Source organism: Elephantulus edwardii, unplaced genomic scaffold (genome assembly GCF_000299155.1).
Source record: "Elephantulus edwardii isolate Elephantulus edwardi_28Jun2011 unplaced genomic scaffold, EleEdw1.0 scaffold00212, whole genome shotgun sequence".
Classification (NCBI taxonomy): domain Eukaryota; kingdom Metazoa; phylum Chordata; class Mammalia; order Macroscelidea; family Macroscelididae; genus Elephantulus; species Elephantulus edwardii.
Genome location: NW_006399962.1, coordinates 3,497,146 through 3,514,144, shown reverse-complemented (window position 1 = coordinate 3,514,144; position 16,999 = coordinate 3,497,146). Strand labels below are relative to the sequence as shown.

Sequence of the window (16,999 nt, the reverse complement as noted above, 5' to 3'; positions counted from 1 at the left end):
TTGAAGGGCAGCGCAGCATATGCAACATTGGCAGTGCTGTCTGAGACTTGGTGGAATTCTTTTATATTAACCAATTTAGAACTACGCAAGGTATGTACCACTATCAGGACATAGTTGTAAGGTTTTATGGACCATTCCTGTAACTACCTTTAGGAAATGAATGTTTTTCCCATATCATAATTTTATTGCTTTAATCACAGACCAGATAAAAAAGTCAACATGAACAATCCCCAACTAAAATTCTTTTGTAACTTTGACAGTGAAGTGGTACAACAGACTTTAAAATGACAACTCCTTTTGGATTCCCTGAAGCATATCTGTATCTCTTCTTCAGATGAGCCTCTTCCTCAGGAGTCAGAGTCATCTTCACAACGTCTGAAATTCCATTTTGGCTCAAGATGTAAGGAACACTAGGAAGATGTAATTTTTATTTTCCTAAAGACCCTTAATCATTGTAGAAATTGGATATATCTGCATAAGATTCTTTATTATACTTTCTGCCAGATCTGCCACAGACAGTGCAATGGCCCAGGAGGTTTAACCTTTCTTTTTGATGACTTTAGAAGGACTATCAACCACCTGTTTGTAAGCCTCTTTCCACTTTTCTTTAGCTGTATCAGTACATAATTCAGGATGCAGATTTTTCAGGGAAACACTGGCCATATTCACTCCACTCCATCTAGATGCACTAGTGTCTCTGTGCTCTGTAAGGATACAGCCATGACAGTTCAATGCGTGAACTCACAGTGTCTCCCCCAATTGGTAATGGAACTGCATTGAATCCACATTGTAACCACAGCCAATAACACATTTTTTTTGGAAAGCCACTGGTTTTACAAGACACATAGGTAATGACATCCACTGGATTAGAAACAACAAACAGCTTGCCATTTGGGCTGTACTTTACAATATTAGGAATGACATATTTAAAGATGTTCACGTTGTTGTTGTTATGTCTTGTCAAGCAACGTGTGACTCACAGCAACCCTCTATGTATATTAGCTCTGAACCCTGACCTATCCTGAGCTAATCTCATCGGCTCCGACAGACCTAGTTCCATTTCTCCAGTCACTGAATCAATCCATCTCATCCTGGGTCCTCCTCTCCAGCACTGTCCCTCTATCCTTCTGAGCATGACGTCCATCTCCAAAGTTTGGTCCCTCTTGGCCATTCCCAAAGTACACATTATGATGGACCAAATTAAGACAACTTTCTCCTTCCTGCTAATGTGCACCCACTATGATAATAACCAGCTTGGAATTTGCAGTTACATTATGTCTTTTTCTCAATAGAGACAATTTTTGGGGTTCTAACAAAAAAGCTTCCATGTTGGAGATCCATCATCTCCTTTTCATTTGTCTCCCATGACATCAAGTGTAAGTTCATCTGCCAAATCCTTCATTAAAATACTGATGGCAGAGGTGATGCTAACAACACCAACCCCAACAACTGTAATCTTATTCTGGAGGAGTCTGTTCTTCTTAAAGAAAATTCTGAATCAGCTGATCCTTGCGAATTGCTGTATTGTATTTGAATGAGGCAGGAGCCAGGAATGCACGTGGGATGGACAGTGAAAACCTGATTTTGTAGCTTCAACTCTGGGACACCATCCATGAGTAATTGATGGTCTAGTCCACAATCAGCCCCTGCCTTGGTTTTGACTGCTGATTTTGAGCTTCTCCAGTGACTCCTTCTACAGATGTAGTCAGCCTGATTCTTGTGTAGTCCATCAGGTGAGGTCCATGTGTAAAGTCACCACATGTGTTTTTCTAAAAAAAGTATTTTGATGAATAAATTATTGAATGTATAAAATTCAGTCATTCAATTTCCATTCAAATTCATTTCTGTTACCATGTCGTACTTTCAGATTACTATTTCTTTTTCATGGTTTCCAACTTTTGCATTCACCAATAATCATTGCATAATCGAGAAATAGCTGCAAATTATCCTTTAATAGTTGGAACATGGAATGTATGAAGTATGAACAGAGGAAAACTAGAAGTTGTCAAAAATGAAATGGAACACATGAACATTCAACAATCTAGGCATTAGTGATGTGAGATGGATTGGCATTGCTTACTTTGAAGCACATAATCACATGGTCTACTATATAGGAAACATAAAACAGAGAAAGAATGTTACAGTTGTAGTTAAAAATACAATATCAAGTTCTGTCCTGAAGTTGTTGTGAGGGATAGAATGCTATCTATCTGTGTACAAGAAAGACCTGTTAATATGACTATTATTCAAATATATGCATCAACAACTAAAGCCAAAGAGTAGGAAATCAAGGATTTTTCCAAATTTTGCAGTCCAAAATTGATGAAATCACCCTGACTGATGAGGTAATTTTTTTTTCTATCAGTCTTGGATCAAAATTAATTTACAAAGCTATGGAGATTGAAGTTTATAGTAAAATTGGGACCTGCAAGCCAATACAACTAATTCAAGTGGCTCTCCTCTCCTTAACGTGGAGATGGAGCTTGACAGTCTCCAGCACTTTCTCCTGGGGAGGGAGAGTCACTCCCTAGTCTTGAGGCTGTATGTAAGTGACTATCTGTTCCACAAAGGCCAGAGTAGGTATGGCCACTCCAGCCAGTTCACTGGCTTGGTACAGTCCCGAGTTGTTGCTGGTACAATCTGAGAGTGGGAGAGTCTATTTCTCAGTTTGGGACAGCTCTGAGACTTCCCACAGCTCTACCCACTCCTCCTGGAGTCTAGCTCCTCCAGTTCTTTGACAGAGAGCTCCTGAGCCAACTGGAAGATGGTAGCAAAAAGGCTGATCTCACTTGAGACCCTAGGGCACAGGCCTATGAGGTGGTGAAGAGGTTGTTTTAGATTGTCCTCTCATAGTGTGCATTATAGGCACATGTCTGGTGTATACCTCCATTTGAAGTGAGTCCTGAGACTTCGTGGTTCCTGCTGGATTCCAACAAGTTCTACTGGATGGCAAACTGCATTATATCATAATCTTGATTTTGCAAATGCATGTTCCTGCCATTGTCTTGAAAGTGATAAGGTTCTGGAATTTCAAATACGGATTGATCAACCTGAAAGTTTGTTATATGGGAAGCTGAATTGGCCTGGATTCCATCTAAGTTTTTGGATTCAGTTTCTTCAGTAGTGCTAACAACCATTAACGTTTCTAAATATAATCCATGCTTTTAAGACATAAACCAAGGAGATTTCTTGAAAATCCAGATAGGAATTCCACTTTAATGGAATCTCCTGGGCTTACAAAATGAGTGCTCCTTCTGGCCATCAAATGTGGAGAACTTGCCCCACAAAGGATGGGAAACTGCTCATACATCCATCCACAATGATCTTTTTAAATTGTAGTCCTTGCAAAAATCCACTTCAGAAACAACCTCTGAAACCAGAGGAGTGTGGGTAGCTATAATATTAGATGTAGAGCCCAGATAAGAAGTCACTCAAAATGAGTAGAAAGAGCTGCAACCAACCATTAATAATTGGACATGCAATGTAGGCAAAAAGAAAGTTGTAAAAAATTAAATGAACACATGAAGATTAACATTCTAGGTTTGAGATGGACAAGCATGGGCCACATTGAATCAGACAAACACATGCTGGGAATGAAAAACTGAGGAAGAATGATGTTGCTTTCATAGTTAAAAAGGCAATTTCAAGATCTACCCTAAAGTACAATGCTTGGTGTGATAGGATATTATCCATATGCATACTAGGAATGCCTGTTAATATGGCTGTTATTCAAATATATGCACCAATAACTAAAGCCAAAGAGGAGGAGACTGAAGGTTTCTACCAACTTTTATAGTCCGAAATTGACCCAAACATGTGGTGACTGGAAAAAATGAAGAAGAGATAGTAACAGGAAAGTATGAACACGGTGACAGAAATGTGGCCAGAGATAAAATGATCAAATTTTGTGCACTCAATGATATATTAATACCAAATACCTTTTTTAAATATTAAAAAAGTTTTTATTTGAATGTAGGTTTACAAGTCATACTTGTTTTTCACAAATATCATTCATAGACATTTTGTTTTATAAACTGAGGAGGACCTGAAGTTCCTGCTGCAGAAGGACAAGGACTATAGTCTTCAATATGGATTGGAGCTCAAAATCAAGAAGACAAAGATTCTTACCACTGGGCCAATTGGCAGCACCATGATAGATGGAGAAGAGATTGAGATTTTCAACAATTACAGCTTGCTTGGTTCCACAATCAACCACTCATGGCACCAGCAGTCAGGAAATCAAAAGATGAATTGCATTGGGAAAGTCTACTGCCAGGGACCTCTCTAGAGTATTGAAGAACAATTACATCAGTCTGGAGACTAAGGAGCGCCTGATCCAGGCCATCATCTTTGCAGTTACTTCCTATGCATCAGAAAGCTGGATTAAGACTAAGGATAATAGAAGAACTGATACCTTTGAGTTGTGCTGCTGGAGAAGAGTATTGAACATATCATGGACTGCCAGGAGAACAAACAGGTCAGTCCTGGAGAGGGTGAAACCAAGCTGTTCTCTGGAGGCAAGGATTTTGAAGCTCTGGGTCACATACTTTGGACACTTGGCCAGAAGGGACCAGTACTTGGAGAAGAACATCATACTTGGAATAGTGGAGGGACAACGCAAGAGAGGAAGACCCAGGATTAGATGAATTGACTCAATGACTGGAGAAATGGGATTAGGTCTGTTTGAGCCAATGAGATTGACTCAGGATAGGGCAGGGTTTAGAGCTATTGTATGTAGGTTTGCTATGAGTCAAGGTGACTCAATAGCACATAACAACAGTAGCAGTTACAGAAGAATCTTTGATCAAGATGGAGAAGATGTAGAATAGAATTTTAAATTTTCATAATGTCTAGACTTCCTAGAGTCATGAAGTTATGAATTCCTAAAATTATAGCCCTGAGATAATCATTAAATCTTAATTTAAAACTATGTCCTAAAAATATATCTATAAAAACCCCAACTATGTCCTGACATATTCTTAAAACTAAACAGTAGTTGAGTTTAAATAGCAAAGAAAAGATGGAGAAGAGTACTGAACATACCATGGACTGCTAAAAAAACGAACAGATTTGTCCTGGAGAGGGTGAAACCAGGCTGCTCCTTGGAGGCAAAGATACTGAAGCTTCATCTGACATACTTTGGACATGTTTCAAGGAGGGATCAATCCTTGGAGAGGGATGTCATGCTTGGGAGGGTGGAGGGACAATGCAGGAGAGGAAAACCCTCGATAAGATGGATTTATTCAGTTACTGGGGTAATAATGGGGGCAGGTATGTCGGAGATGGTGAGATTGGCACAGGATAGGGCAGAGTTTAGGGCTGTTGTACATAGGGTCGCTATGAGTCGCAGACAACTCGACGGCACATAACAACCACCACCACCTCTGGGATTGTAATGCAGTTTTTTTGCCATTAGGGCACCAGAGCTCCCCTGGGGATGGTCCATTGTGCATAAGTCAGTAACTGACTTGACAAAAGCTTCAAGCAAACTACTTGAAACAATGTTGTTATTCTTATGTGCCATCAAGTCACTTGAGACTCATAGCGACCCTATGTACAACAACTCTGAACCCTGCTATGTCCTGTGCCAGTCTTTTTGTCTCTGACATACCTACCCTCATTACACCAGTCACTGAATCCATCCAACTCGTCGAGGGTCTTCCTCTCTTGCGTGCTGTCCCTCCACCCTTCTAAGCATGATGTCCCTCTTCAAGGACTGGTTACTCCTTGCACAATGCCCAAAGTATGTCAAATGAAGCCTCAGAATCCTTGCCTCAAGGAGCATCCTGGTTTCACCCTCTGCAGGACAAGCCTGTTTATTCTTCTGGCAGTCCATGGTATATTCAGAGTCAGTTAATTACACAGGAGGAGATTGCCCATCCTTCTGAGGGATGGCTGGTGGCCTCAAACTGTGTGCCTTCAGGATTGCAAGGTAACTTCTTGCCACTAGGCCACCAGAGCTCCTAAGGTCTCCATAGTGTATTCAATACTTTTCTCCAGCACTACTGCTCAAAGGCATCAATTCTCTTTCTATCATCCCTAGTCATTTTCCCATTTTCTGATGCTTAGCACGTAATTGCAAAGACCATGGCCTGGATTCTCTTATACAGATGTCAATAAGAGCAAAGATATCACCTGGGGAGAAGACACACTGATGGAGTATATGGAGAATCCCACGAAATACATCCCTGGAACAAAAATTACCTTTGCTGGCATTAAGAAGAAGACAGAAAGGGAAGAGTTGATAGCTTATCTTAAGAGTAACATAGTTGGCCACTGCCTTATTTATTACAAAATAGAAATGTTCTGTGACTTTTTTTTTACATATACTGTATTATGCTGTTACAGAACACAAGGGGTTGTTTCCATAGTCAATCACCAATAAGACAAACAGATTGCAATATCCATAAATGCACTTATTACACAGATCTGGGAGACAGTGAGTCACCTTCAAGACTGTCTCCCCGGCTGGGAGTGGTCATGGGCTTTTATAGGATGGTGAGACATCGACTTACTTAACAATAAACTTTTGTTAGTAAAATTAAAGAAGTTCTATATCTGAAAGAAATTAATTCACAACCAGATATTCCCTTTCTGGGCAAACAGGCAGATTAAGTTACAATTTACATATGATTGGGGAAAACAGCTTCAAAGAGATAACAGCTAATCTAGGAGATGTATCTCCTTTTATGATTAACAGACAGATCACAGAAAGGACACTAAGAACTCTAAGGTCAAGCAACCAGTCCTGCAGGCCGGAGAAAACTATAGTTTTATAATTGATACCTATATAGAGAATTCTGAACTTATTAATACCACCCTATCACTACCAAGCCAAAGGGGTTGGATTTTAATTTGTGGCCCTCAGGCCTGGTTTTAATTGTTTTTGTTCAAACATTCTTCTACGTAGTATAGCACTGGTCTGTCCATTTGCTGTACAGAAGTAACTCGTGGTTGCTGTAATGCTAAACACTGTGACACTGATGTGTCAAATGCAATAATGGTTACCCATGGTGAACAGTGTTTGGTGGAGCTTCCTGATTAAAACAAGCTTGGAAGCAGGAGTGGAATCCACTTCCAAAATGGCTTGCCTCCAGAAACTCTATGAACAGTGCTCAAGTCTTTCTTTCATGTGGTTGCTATGAGTCATCTACAACTTAACGACACTTAACAACAACAACAATTACAACAACAACATACCAGAATTTAGATCATGAATAGCTGATAGAATATTTTTGTTTGTTAGTCCTGCATTTTTGGAAGCAGGAGTGGCATCCACTTCCATAAATAGCTTGCCTCCGGAAACCCTATGAACCTGGAGAAAGGAAAGTGTTGAGGACTTTTGTTCATAGGGTCACTATGAGTCACCTATGACTTGACAGCACTTAACAACAATAACAACAACAGTCCTGCATTTGGTAAGATTGGCTTTGTTTAAAATATTATGGTTACACTTTTACAATTTTGGTAGTAATTTAGCAAGTGTTCACTACTTTTCCCTTCCAAAGAGACTGGATTCTAGGTTAGTTGGATTAGTCATACTCAGTTTTTAACAGAGATGGTGGATGCCACCTCATAATCTATAGGAATGGTTTTTATATTTAGATTTCTATAACTGATTATGTGAATCTTATTAAAATATTAGGAAGTCTCTTTACTGTCACATAGAACAGAACACAACTCACCTGCTTCAATTTATATTTATAATGAGGCTTCATTAAATGCAAGGGCTACAGATAAAGTAGCAAAAACTTTATCTATTTGCTCTTGACTATGTTAATTGGATTCAAACTCTCTATGTCTAAAATGTTGCCTTCTAAGTAACACAAAGCATTTCAGTGTGGTTTGTGTATGATATCAAATAAAGAATGTTTAACACGTCTCATATTGTATGAAAGATCTCACATGCTTTTAAAAGGCAGGATGCTGAGATGTAGTTACTTTGATTTTAACTTCTTTGTCATCAGAAACTAAGGTCTTCAAGATTGTCTTTAAAGAGCTATTAAAAAACAAGGTTCATCTACTATATTTATGTGACTGGTAATGGAGCTATATTATTGGCACAAATTTGTAAATTATATGATTATAAGGCTTTATGAGAATGAAAAAAATTACAGAGGAAAAAAGAAAAGATACATTAATAATAATGGGTGACTGGAATGCAAAAGTTAGGAACAGAGAAGAAGTATTGGTAGTTCGAAAACATGGATTTGGTGACAGAAATGAAGCTGGAGATAAAATGATAGAATTCTATACAGTCAATGATTTATTAATTGCAAATACCCTTTATAAGAAACACAAACTCAGGCTATACACATGGATTTCACCTGATGGCATGCATAGGAATCAGATAAATTATATCTGAAACAATGAGAGAAATAAAATACTACCCTTATTTTATGAGTTAGGTATGTAGAGGAGATGAACATAATTCTAAGAAACTCTAAGATGATAATGCTCGTAGAGTTGGGGAGAAAGAACATTGGAACTGTAGATATATATTCAAAGTTCTGAAAGCTTCTAGGTTACTGTGGAAAACTAGAGTAGGACCCAAAGAAGACAGAATAAGAACCTAAATAGTAAAGACTTGCTCTGGAATTTAAGACACTACAGTAAGGGAAATGGATGTTTTTTTAGATAGTCAGCCTGACTCAGTAGAGTCAGAAATAAAATAAAGGTTAGGAAACAAACAGATTCATCCTGGAAAGGATGGGTGGCTCCTTGGAGGCAAGGATTCTGAGGCTCCGTCTAACATACTTTGGACATGTCAGCAGAGACCAGTCCTTGGAGAGGGACATCATGCTTGGTAGGTTGGAGGGACAGCGCAGGAGGGGAAGGCCCTCTATGAGGTGGATTGATTCAGTGACTAGGGTAATCGGGATGGGTGTGTTAGAGACAGTGCGATTGGCACAGGACAGAGCAGAGTTTAGGGTTGTTGTACATAGGGTCGCTATGAGTTGCAAGCGACTTGACGGCACATAACAACAACAAATATTTTAGCAATATAGTACATTTTGCAGGCAGATTCCCTATGTCACACCTCTTCAAGAATGATATAACCCTGCTTACTGAACCTCAGGAGGACCTGAAGCGTTTGCTGCAGAAGGTTAAAGACTGCAGCCTTCAGTATGGATTGAAGCTTAGTATCAAACAAAGATTCTCATCACTGGACCAATTAGCAGCATCATGCTAGGTGGTGAAGAGATTGAGATTGTTAACAACTTTAGTTTGCTTGGCTTCACAGTCAACACTCTTGATATCAGCAGCCAGAAAATTAAAAGACGAATTGCATTGGGAAAGTCTGCTATCAGAGACCTCTCCAAAGTACTGAAGAGTAATGATGTTCGTCTGGAGACTAAGGTGCGCCTGATACAGGCTATGGTCTTTGCAATTATGTGCTATGCATCAGAAAGCTGGGCAATGACCAGGGATGATAGAAGGAAAATTGATGCCTTTGAGCAGTGGTGCTGGAGAAGAGTATTGAGTATACAATGGACTGCTAAGAGAACAAACAGGTTCGTCTTAGAGAGGGTGAAATCAGGCTGCTCCCTAGAGGCAGGGATTCTGAAGCTTCTTCTGATATACTTTGGACATGTTGCAAGGAGGGACCAGTTCTTGGAGAGGGAGGTCATGTTTGGTAGGGTGGAGGGACAGCACAGGCAGGGAAGATCCTTGATGAGAAGCATTGATTCAGTGACTGGTATAATGTGGGTAGGTATGTCAGAGGCAAAAAGTTTGGCACAGGACAGAGCAGGGTTTAGGGCTGTTGTACATAGGGTCGCTATGAGTTGCAGGCGACTCAACGGCACATCTTTAGTAACATAGTGAGAGATGCATAGCAAGTGATTGAAAAGATCATGATGCACCTTAGTCTTCAAACTGACATTATTGTTTTTCAATAATTTGGAAAGGTGTCTGACTGCAGCCTGTCCTAGTGCAATATGTCGCCTGATCTGACTGCTGGTTCCAAGGATGTTGATTTTGGGTCCAAGTAAGATGAACTCATTGACAGTTTCAACTCTTTTCTTCATTTATCATGATGTTGCCTATCATTGCAATGGTGAGAATTTTTGTTTTCTTGATGTTGTGATGCAATCTATATATATATTTTTTGGTATACATTCATTATTGCACGTTTCCCTTCTTCTCTCTTCTCCCTCCGCTGTCCACTTTGTAATGCACCTCTTGTTCCCAATTATTGTCACAATCCATAGTGAAGACTGTATTCTTTGAAGTTCTGCAGGAAGTGCTTCAAGTCCTCCTCACTTTCAGCAAGCAAAGTTATTTGCATAATGAAGGTTATTGATGAGCCTTCCTTGAATCCTGATGCCACATTCCTCTTTATAGATTTCAGCTTTTTGCATAATTTACTGAACATACAGATTGAACAGGTGTGGAGGAAGGGTACAAACCTGGGTACAAACAGTGTTTAAAAATGTTAAACCATTTAGTGTTCCCTCGCCCTGTTTTCACACACAGTAGTCACTTTGTTTTGTTTTGTTTTTACAACAGCCTCTTGATTTAGGTATAGGTTTTGTCTGAGCACAACTAAGTGTTCTGGGATTCCCGTTCTTCTCAGTGCTACCCATAATTTGTTATTATCCACATAGTCAAATGCCTTTGCTTTGTTAATAAAACACATTCTTCTGGTATTTGCTTTCAGACAGGTTCCATCTCTTCTAAATCCAGCCTGAATATCCAGCAGTTTTCTATGTCGTTTTTGAATGTTCTTCAGCAGTAATTTGCTTGCATGAGATATTAATGATAAATGATAATTTCCACATTCAGTTGGATCATCTTTCTTGGATATGGAAACCAATATGGATCTCTTCCAGTCAGCTGGTCAGGCAGCTGTCCTCCAAATTTCCTGGTATATATTGGTGAGAATTTCCAGGGTTGCATCTCTCAGTTTGAGCTCTAAAGTGTGCATTATTCAGGCCATTGTTTCTTCAATTACTTGCTATGTATGCATCTGAGAGCAGGATAATGAATATGGATGACATAAGAATTGATGTCTTTGAGCTGTGGTGTTGGAGAAGTATACTGAATATCCAATGGACTACTAAAAGAACAGATGTTTTGGAGAGGGTGCAGCAGAGTGCTCTTTGGATGCATAGATGATAAAGCTTGGTCTTACACACTTTGGGCATAGGCGAGTCTATCCTTGGAATAAGACATTATGCTTGGAAAGGTGGTGGTTGAGCGAGAAAAGGAAGATCCTCAACCTGATAGATTGACACAGCGACTGTGGCAATGGGCTGCAAGTATGTCCGAGATTGAAGATGGCATAGCACAGGATAGAGTTTAGATCTGTTGTTCATAGGATTGCTTCTGAGTCTTATTATCTGTCTAACGTATCTCCTAGAAAAATAGGAGTTGTACCCAATTAAAGTAATCCCTGTTTTAATGAATCTGCTAACTTCGCAGCATTGTTGTTTCTCCCTCCAGTTGCAATGGGGCTTTCCTGAACTGTTTGAGCAATATAGACATTACTAAAAATGCTCACTGGATAGGATTCAAGTTGTTGTTTTTGTTATGTGCCATCGAGTTGCCTGTGACTCATAGTGATTGTATGTACAACAGCCCTAAACCCTGCTCTATCCTGTGTCAGTCATATTGTCTCTGACACACCTATCCCCATTACCCCAGTCACTGGATCAATCCATCTCATTGAGAGTCTTCCTTTCCTGAGCTGTCTCTCCACCCTCACTTGAATCATGATGTCCCTCTCCAAGGACTAGTCCCTCCTCAGAAAGATTCAAGAGTACTTATTGTGCTTGCTTTGGCAGCACATACACTTAAAAAAAAGAGAGAGAGATTATTTTTAATTCCCTTGTTATTATGCATGGTTGAGTCTCCTGTGACTTAAAGCAACCTTATGTAGAGCAGCCCTGAGCCCTGCCCTGTTCTGAGCCAGTCTCACCAAGTTTGACACACCAACCCCCATTGCCCCAGTTAATATATCAATCCACCACGTCCAAGGTCTTCTTTTCCTGCGCTGTCCCTCCATCCTTCTGAGCATAATATCCTTCTCCAAGGACTCATCTCTCTTGGCCACATGCCCAAAGTGTGTTAGACAGAGATTCAAAATTGTAGCCTCCAAGAGGAGACTTGGTAGTGACTCTAAAAGATTTATTTCATTGCTGGAGACACAGGTTATTATGTCTTTACTTTTAATAGCAAAAGAGGGAATTTCTTTACTTTCTGATAGAGTCCTTTCAGTCTTAATTAGTTTCTACTAGATGCACCTGTTTCCCATGTTGACGATATTGTGTTTAATCAATAGTTGCCTCTGTGACCTAATTACAGAAAAATCTAAAGAGCATCCTGGTTGCTCGTCTTCCAAGATAGGCTTGTTTGCTCTTTTGGCAGCCCATGGGATATTCAATACTTTTCTTCAACACTATAAATGAAAGACACCAATTCTCTTTTTTTTTTTTACATTTTTATTGTGAAAAACATGTATGGGGATAAAAGGAGCAGAAGAGTGAGGATGGACAGGGATGAAATCACGGGGTTGCAGAATTTGGTGGGTGTGGGGAGTAGGTGAAGGAAATGAGAGTGGTACAGTGGGGACCGAAGAGAAAGGGTAATGGTGACAATAGTCCAATGGTTGTCAGAGGCCTGGCTAACTTGCAAGGAAGACTAGCACTACATTTGTAAAACCAGCAGAACTGATTCCATCTTGGCCAGAACCATCTCGAACGGAAACCTAAATGAGATAATGTGATTACCCCTGCAGGTGTGTTTTTCGGAAACCTATATAAGCCTTTTTAGAGATAATAAAGGGAGGGATTCGTGATCAACAAGTGCCCCAGCCAGCGGGGATCTTCAACAGTGACCCTAGGAGGGGAAGAACAAGAATGGGGGGGGACAGGAGGCACAGAAGCATGGAGACAAGTTGAGATTCAATCAAGTCTCAATTTTATTGAAAGCGCTCACAGCTTATATACAGAAGCACAATGGGGGGAGTGGAAAAGAGAAGTAAAGTTACTTAGCAGGGCGTTTCCAGTAAACCAAAACTTATCCTCCCAGGGTGGGGCAACATGTCCAGACATGTCCTTAGAGAACTACAAAATGGCTTCAGAGAATTACAAAATGGCTTCAGCTAAGTTGAACAAGTAGTTGCCAACAAACAAGGAGGCTCTCTGCGTCTTCATTTAATCCTCATCTCTTCTCTTGGTGGAACTGTTTCAATATATCAGGGCAGGACCTCGATAAATGGTGATTTTTTTTGAAGAAATTGTCTTACTCATTTGTGGGTTTCTCATTTGGGAATGGGGCACAGACTCTCTGGCTTCTTTTATGCTGAACAGGGGCATTGATGTCAAGAGGGAAGTGGAGCCCACTTTAACACCTTTAGTGGTAGTCCTGGGTTGATGGTGCATGCCTTCTTGTTCAGATAGAAGATATTTTCCTGAAGTTTTCTGCCCTCTGTACTGCAAAGTGTTTGCCAAGGTGGGTCGAGTGGTGATGGCTGGCTGAACCCTGAGTCTCCATCTTTCTTTGCTTCCTTAGCTGCCAGATATATTTTCCTTTTGTCTCTGGAACTAGGTTCAGGGTTCAGGTCTGGAGCAAAACTCAGTGTTAAGGTTATCTATAGGATAGGGGGTTGCTTTCATAGTTAAAAAAGTCATTTCTAGATATGTCTTGAAATATACTATTGTGAGTGACAGGATAATATTCATACACATACAAGGAAGTCTAGCGAATACTACTATTATTCAGATATATGCACCAACAACCAGAGACAAAGAAGAGGAAATAGAAAATTTCTACCAACTTTCATAGAGATTGATTGAACATGCAATCAAAATGCATTAATAATAGTGGGTGACTGGAATGCAAAGTTGGGAAAAGAGAAGAATCAATAGTTGGAAAATATGGACTGGGTGACAGAAATGAAGCTGGAGATAGAATCGATGCTAAGGATATTGTAGTTAATATTAGCTGGATCTTGGCTGAAAGCAGGGAATACCAGAGGAAATGTCTGTCTATGTTTCATTGATTATGGAAAGGTGTTTGACTATGTGGATCATAACAAACTGTGGCTGACTCTGAGAAGAATGGGAATCCAAGAACACTTGATCGTACTAATACTAAACATATGCTTGGACCAGGAGGCAGTCATCAGAAGAGAGCAAGGAAACACTGCATGGTTCAAAAGTGGGAAGGGTGTACACCAGGGATGTGTCCTATCTCCATGCCTTTTCAACCTATCTGCAGAACAGATTATCTGGAGGCTGGGCTCTATGAGGAGAAGTGTGGCATCAGGATTGCTGGAGGATTCATCAACAATCTGCATTATACAGATGATACAACCCTGCTTGCCGAAACTCAGGAGGACCTGAAGCACTTGCTACAGAAGGTCAAGGACTGCAGCTTTCAATATGGATTGAGGTTCAATATCAAGAAGACAAAGATTCTCACCACTGGGCCAATTGGCAGCATTATGTTAGATGGTGAAGAGAGTGAGATTGTAAACCGTTTTAGTTTGCTTGGCTCCACAGTCAACACTCTTGACATCAGCAGCCAGGAAATTAAAAGATGTATTGCAATGGGAAAGTCTGCTGTTGGTACCTCTCTAAAGTACTGAAGAGCAATGGTGTCACTCTGAAGACTAAGGTGTGCCTGATACAGGCTATGGTCTTTACAATCACTTGCTATGCGTCAGAGAGCTGGACAATGACTAGGGAGGGCAGAAAGAGAATTGATGCCTTTGAGCTGTAGTGTTGGAGAAGAGTATTGAATATACCATGGACTGCTAAGAAAATGAACAGGTTTTCCTGGAGAGGGTTAAACCAGGCTGTTCCTTGGAGGCAAGAATTCTGAAGCTTTGCCTGACATACTTTGGACATGTTGCAAGGAGGGACCAATCCTTGAAGAAGGACGTCATGCTTGGGAGGATGGTGGGACAGCACAGGAGAGGAAGACTCTCTATGAAATGAATTGACTTAGTGAGGGTAGGTGTGTCAGAGACAGTGAGATTGGCATAGGATAGAGAAGGGTTTAGGGCTGTTGTACATAGGGTCACAGGCAACTCAACGGTACATAACAACAACAACAACAATGGAAAGGGCGCAAACCTAGAGAAAACAAGCTTGTGAGTTACAAAGAGAAGAGCTTTGGAGGTGTTACAGATGTACTGGGGGAGGGAGGTGGAGGAAATTGGCTTACATAAAATTCTTTGTATACTCTAGGCAGTTTACCCCAGTGATCTGAAGGCTTTCCCTGGGGCTGGACAGCACATCTTGTGGATGGACAGCTCTTCCCAGGGGTTGGGCAGCACACCCTGAGGGCCAGGTGGCATCCTCCCAAAGTCCCCTGCACCAGGTATGATCCCTGCGCCTCACTGGAGACCTTGACCAGGGACAGCACCTCCGGTTCCAGCCCTGCCACCATTGTCCCCCTCCCCTCCATCAAGTGGTCAGACTGCAATTCAAAGTAGGCATCACTTCCCTCCCCCTTTACAAATGGAGAAGGGGCACTGAGAGTGGTGAACAGACCCTCCCAAGGTCTAAACAGTTCTTGGCAGCAGTTGTCAAAAAATCAAGAGATGTGGTGTACTGAGGATATCTGCCATTTTGAATCTGTTGTTGCTGTTAAGTGTCATTGAGTCCTAGACAACTCATAGCGACCCTGTAAATGAAAGATCTGAGCACTTGTATAACTTTCATCATTTCTCTAAAAGTTTCTGGAGGTGGAAGTTGATGACACTTCTGCTTCCAAGCTTGTTTTAATCTGAGAGCTCCACCAAACACTGTCCACTAGGGTAACCATTATTGCATTAGTCACTCTAGTGTCATAGTGTTTAGCCTCACAGCAACCAGGAGTTACCTCCATAGCCAATTGACAGAGCAGTGATATATTACTTAGAAGAATGTTTGACTGAAAACAATCAAACCAGGCCTGAGGGCTGCAGATTAAAATCCCCTACATTGGTTTGGTAGCCTAGCTTTCTATCCACTAGGCACACCGAGATCTCTCTATGCTTCACAGCAGTTCTATGAACAACAGGTCTAGTCCTCGCCTTATTCTACACCATTTCCACAATCTGAGGCATTGCTCAGTCCTTTACTACAGAGTTCTTATCAATCCATTGTATTGGGGATCTTTTCTCCTCTGACCTACCCAAGGAAATCTTCACTGACAGCGAGATTCTTTCCTGTATCAAGTCTTTCACCTCCAGACTCTATGGTGGTGCCACCGTTCTACCCTCTCAACCTTCCCCACCTTTGCCAGAGGCTTGTGGCTGTTGGTATCCGCTGCTGCCAGCCATGCAGGAGCTCTGTCACACAGGCTATGGGACCACCTGGTCCAAGTTAGAGGACCTGTGGGCTCAGGCTACAGTCGCCCCATGGGGTAATGGTAGTGCGGGCTTGGCGGCAGGTAGTGGACGAAAGTGGGACTCACCCATATTCTTTCAAGAATCTATTATCCTCTTGATGTTGAGCTTCAGTCCATATTGATGACCGGTAGTCAACTGTTTGGCTGTTTAGGTATATATAAGGTGAGTGGCCTGTTTCAATGTGGCTTCCCAGGCCTCCTGCTCCTCACACTGCATCTCTCACTGCCACCATCTTGGTTCTGAGAATTTTAGAATTTGTTTAATCTGTGGCAGTGTGGAGGCTCTGCTGTACCAGCTGTGGGGGCTGGCACCTGTCATCCATCCAGGGTGAGGGGATCCCTGGGGCCCAGCCACGGAGGCAGCTGCAGGGGCTCAGCAGTCGGGGGGTCTGGGAGCCATGAAACGCACCCATTCCTTTTTGGGAATTTTTCTTCTCTTGATGTTGAGCCTCGATCCATATTGAAGACCAGTAATCAACTGTTTAATTACCCAATTATTGATAAACTGAGGGCTGTGGAGAGCCATTTCTATGCTGCTTGCCATTCCTCCAGCTCCTTGCACTGTTTCCATGCCACCACCATCTTGGTTCCTCTGAAACTGATTCTTCTGTCATCCCTATTTATTGTCTAACCTCTGGATTAATCCATTTTG

The 16,999-nt window shown here is 41.2% G+C and overlaps 2 pseudogenes; both read right to left on the bottom strand.

The window, feature by feature from the left end:
- Positions 1–279: 279 nt before the first annotated feature.
- LOC102843886 lies at positions 280–1,918 on the bottom strand (annotated as a pseudogene).
- Positions 1,919–2,656: 738 nt separating this feature from the next.
- LOC102843485 lies at positions 2,657–15,402 on the bottom strand (annotated as a pseudogene).
- Between the last annotated feature and the right edge of the window lie 1,597 nt (positions 15,403–16,999).